The sequence below is a fragment of the Schistocerca cancellata genome, chromosome 2 (assembly GCF_023864275.1).
Source record: "Schistocerca cancellata isolate TAMUIC-IGC-003103 chromosome 2, iqSchCanc2.1, whole genome shotgun sequence".
In the NCBI taxonomy this organism is placed as follows: Eukaryota; Metazoa; Arthropoda; class Insecta; order Orthoptera; family Acrididae; genus Schistocerca; species Schistocerca cancellata.
Window position 1 is genome coordinate 883,277,838 of NC_064627.1, and position 5,095 is coordinate 883,282,932.

The 5,095-nt window shown below is 47.8% G+C and overlaps 1 pseudogene; it reads left to right on the forward strand.

The window, feature by feature from the left end:
* Positions 1 to 4,513: 4,513 nt before the first annotated feature.
* Positions 4,514 to 4,631, forward strand: LOC126163227 (5S ribosomal RNA; annotated as a pseudogene).
* Positions 4,632 to 5,095: the final 464 nt, after the last annotated feature.

A 5,095-nucleotide genomic window follows, 5' to 3' on the forward strand; every position in this document is an offset into this window, starting at 1 on the left:
CGCCGCCGTCAGTGTCAGCCAGTTTGCCGTGGCATACGGAGCTCCATCCCAGTCTTTAACACTGGTAGCATGCCGCGACAGCGTGGACGTGAACCGTATGTGCAGTTGACGGACTTTGAGCGAGGGCGTATAGTGGGCATGCGGGAGGCCGGGTGGACGTACCGCCGAATTGCTCAACACGTGGGGCGTGAGGTTTCCACACTACATCGATGTTGTCGCCAGTGGTCGGCGGAAGGTGCATGTGCCCGTCGACCTGGGACCGGACCGCAGCGACGCACGGATGCACGCCAAGACCGTAGGATCGTACGCAGTGCCGTAGGGGACCGCACCGCCACTTCCCAGCAAATTGGGGACACTGTTGCTCCTGGGGTATCGGCGAGGACCATTCGCAACCGTCTCCATGAAGCTGGGCTACGGTCCCGCTCACGTCTTCCGCTCACGCCCCAACATCATGCAGCCCGCCTCCAGTGGTGTCGCGACAGGCGTGAATGGAGGGACGAATGGAGACGTGTCGTCTTCAGCGATGAGAGTCGCTTCTGCCTTGGTGCCAATGATGGTCGTATGCGTGTTTGGCGCCGTGCAGGTGAGCGCCACAATCAGGACTGCATACGACCGAGGCACACAGGGCCAACACCCGGCATCATGGTGTGGGGAGCGATCTCCTACACTGGCCGTACACCACTGGTGATCGTCGAGGGGACACTGAATAGTGCACGGTACATCCAAACCGTCATCGAACCCATCGTTCTACCATTCCTATACCGGCAAGGGAACTTGCTGTTCCAACAGAACAATGCACGTCCGCATGTTTCCCGTGCCACCCAACGTGCTCTAGAAGGTGTAAGTCAACTACCCTGGCCAGCAAGATCTCCGGATCTGTCCCCCATTGAGCATGTTTGGGACTGGATGAAGCGTCGTCTCACGCGGTCTGCACGTCCAGCACGAACGCTGGTCCAACTGAGGCGCCAGGTGGAAATGGCATAGCAAGCCGTTCCACAGGACTACATCCAGCATCTCTACGATCGTCTCCATGGGAGAATAGCAGCCTGCATTGCTGCGAAAGGTGGATATACACTGTACTAGTGCCGACATTGTGCATGCTCTGTTGCCTGTGTCTATGTGGCTGTGGTTCTGTCAGTGTGATCATGTGATGTATCTGACCCCAGGAATGTGTCAATATAGTTTCCCCTTCCTGGGACAATGAATTCACGGTGTTCTTATTTCAGTTTCCAGGAGTGTATATTTTCACTTGGTGGTAGATACTGTTGTCAGAGTCCACCTGCTTAGCTGAGTGGTTACGTACTTACCTCTCATGCCGCGAGGCCGCATTCGATTTCAGGCCGGGTTGGAGATTTTCTCCGCTCGTGGACTGGGTGTTGTGTTATCCTCATCACCGGCCCGCGAGTCGCCAATGTGGCATCGACTGAAATAAGACTCGCTCTTGCGGGCGAACTTCCCCGGACGGGACTTCCCGGCCAGCAGTGCCATACGATCATTTCATTTTTCACCGTTGTCACTGCCTCAAGGTGAGACTTGTAGGCTCTTGCTATCTCTGTAATTGTGTGAATGACGTTTTTGTTGAAGTCTGATGGTACATCGGTAGTCTCATACATTCTATACATCAATATGAGTAGTCTTTTTCTACCACTTCGACCAGTGATTTTACATAGTCTGATGGAATGTTGAGTATTCTTCCTGTCTTCTTTGATCTTCAGGTGACCAAAGCTCTTTTACATTCCGGTTCTAATACTGGATCCCCTATATCTTCCCTGTCGACACCTGTTTATTCTTCTATCACGCCATCCGACAAGTTCTTCCCCAATCAGAGGCCTTCAATGTATTCTTTCCACCGATCTGTTCTCATCTCTGCCATTAACTGTGGAATTCCAGTTTTACTGTTAATGTTGCTGTCCTTGTTTTTAATTTCAGTGAAGGTTGTTGCGACAATCGTTTCTTTTAGACTCTTCACATCTTTCCTGCAGCCGCTTCGCCTTGGCTGCCCTGCATTTCCTATTTATTTCATTCCTGATGGATTTATATTGCTTATTCCTATCTTTCCTCGAACATTTTTGTACTTCTTTCTTTCGTCTATCAACTGAAGTATTTCATCGAGTGTCCAAGGTTTCTTCGTTGTTCCTTGTACCTATGATCGTCTGTCCAATTTCTGATTACCCATTTTAGAGATATCCATTCCTCTTCAACTGGACTTCCTAAACTGGCATTCCTTATTGCAGTATCTACTCCTCAGCGAACTTCAAATGCATCTCATCATTCCTTAGCACGTCAGTATCCTACTTTCTTCGGGGATAATACAGAAGGGTAAATGTATCAGCCTGAAGAAAGAGACCCTGGCCCGGAAAAGGCCGAACTCAAAGTTATATGCAAAAATTTTTATGATTCCTCTGACAGTGTAACGCATACACGGGTGCTATTGTTGCTAAGATTGGAGTGAAGGCAAATTTCAGGGGTAGTGTTGATCAAAAAGAGAAAGAAATGTCTAGTAAACATGGGCAATTAATTGCATACCTTAAGAGCTAATAGTACCGCTTCATCTTCTATAGTGTGAAATTAACCTCTTCTACTGAAAACTCTTTGCTTTCCATATCTTTGCACCAAGTAGTACGGACCAAAACAAAAAAAGATACCCACTAACTATGGGCTCTAAAATGCAGTCATTAAAAGGAATGTGTGTCTGATCAGTAGAAGAGATGAAGTTCACAATATTGATGCGGAAGAAGCTCTCATACCTCTTAAGGTAAGAATTTTCGAGGTCATGTTTACTCGAACGTTTTTCTGGTATTGATCCACACAGCAATCTCAAAAAGTTGACAAGCCTTCAATCTTATCAGAAACAGGACCGATTTCACTCTCAGAGGTATTACAATGAGTTTCATGTTTATAAGGAGCTTTCAGTAAGTAATGCAACAATTTTTTGGGAAAGCAGGGTGTTTTATTCAGCATTCCAACACATCAGATTATTTACCACTGTTTTGGCTACAAAAATCTATTTTTCAACATGATATCAGTTCACTGAGACAGCCATACGGCACCGTATTAGGAAGGCCTGTATGCACGCATGGTACCACTCTACTAGTCAGTGTCTTAGCCAAAATCTTAACATCCCTATGATCCACATACCGCTTCCAGCTTTATTGGGCGAAATTGATGGAACTCTAAATGTGTGAGATCTGGTTAGAGGGACTGCTGAGGAAGAACAATCAGGTGAAGTTATGTCATCTCCTCTCGTTTGCACAGATTTGTGTGACGCCTTGCGTTGTCATAGAGAAGGATAATGTCGTTTGCATTTTTGTTGCCACGAATACGCTGAAGTTACTTAATTACTTTCCTAAGGGTAGCACAGTACATTTTAGAGTTGATAGTTGCACCATGAGAGAGTACACTAAACAGAATAACATCTGCAGAGTCCACGAAACCCTCTCGCCATGACTTTACCTGCTGAAGGTGCGGCTTTGAAGTTCTTCTTCGAAGGAGAAGCGGTGTTCCGCTACGCCATAATTTGCCGTTTTGTTTCCGGTACGAAATAATGATCCCGTGTTTCATCACCTGCGACGATGTCCGACAGTGATTATTGCGATGGGACTCGTAACGCGTAAGGAATCCAGCACAGATCATACTTTGTTGCTCATTATGGTGTTCTGTTAGGCAGCGAGGAAACCAGCAGGTACATACCTCTGAGTACTCCAACTGGTGGATGACTGTGTGAGAACTGCCAACAGAGATGTCCAGTTGAGGAGCAGCGAGGTTTTGATGGTAATCTGTCGATCACTCCGAATAAGAGTGTCCGCAAGTTCCAATACGACAGGAGTTTTAGATGTCTGTGACACGTGAGAGATTGGACAGAGTTGAGCAACCTTGGTGCAATGACGGCAGACGCCACGCCCAGAGAGTCGCCGTGCATATTGTAAGTGCCATGCCTCCGTAGATAGTCTCCAAACATTCTTAAAAATCTGAGACGCTCTAGTTTTCCGCCAAAAAAATCTCATTGATAAGCCTCTGCTTGGAACACACCTCCGTTACAGACCCATTTTGAAAAATACGTATAGCGCCGCCGCCTATCGGAACTTCCTGGAAGTAAGGAGCTGAAGTGGGAATGTCCCGCGATGTGCCACAACAAATCTCGCCTTTTTTTCAACCGAGGTTGTTGGAGAAAAAGATGTGTCGCTTTACTTATCGAATGCCCCTCGTATGTTAATGATAGTCCTTATATTTTTACCCTCACACTGTTACTTAAATTCATATAAACTACGGTAAGGAGCACGATTTAACATTGTTTACTTGCTTAAGTAATTGATTAGTGACAATTGAAGCGTATTTTCTTTCGAATATCTCCAAAAGAACAGACACCACACATGTAAATCAGTAGAGATGCCCACGACGCTCCAACTCTTATGGAAATCAGTGAAATGCCGCAAGTAATGAGGATAATGGTCAACTGGCACTACGTTAAGAGTGTTTGGATGAGTAGAGATCTTAGGATGGCAGGCTCTGTCGGGACAACGGCCTTACCGCAGTGGTAACACCGGTTCCAGTCAGATCACCGAAGTTAAGCGCTGTCGGGCTGGGCTAGCACTTGGATGGGTAACCATCCGGTCTGCCGAGCGCTGTTGGCAAGCGGGGTGCACTCAGCCCTTGTGTGGCAAACTGAGGAGCTCCTTGATTGAGAAGTAGCGGCTCCGTCTCGGAAACTGAAATACGGCCGGGAGAGCGGTGTGCTGACCACATGCCCTTCCATATCCGCATCCAGTGACGCCTATGGGCTGAGGATGACACGGCGGCCGGTCAGTACTGTTGGGCCTTCATTTCTTGTTCGGGAGGAGGCCCTCTCGGCGTATTTCAGCTATGAAATCTTCACCGGTTATCAGCCGAGTGGCGTCGTCTTCTAGTCCCAACGTTTCAATGGATTGCGTATCCATCATCTTCAGGCGAAGACTAGAAGACGACGCCACCCGGCTGATAACCCGTGAAGATTTCATAGTAGAGATTTTGGGTCTGACGGGAGGCGTGTTAGGACAGTAGCGTGTAGCTGCGATGATCACGGTGTCCGGATGTCCGCAGCTCGTGGTCTAGTGGCTAC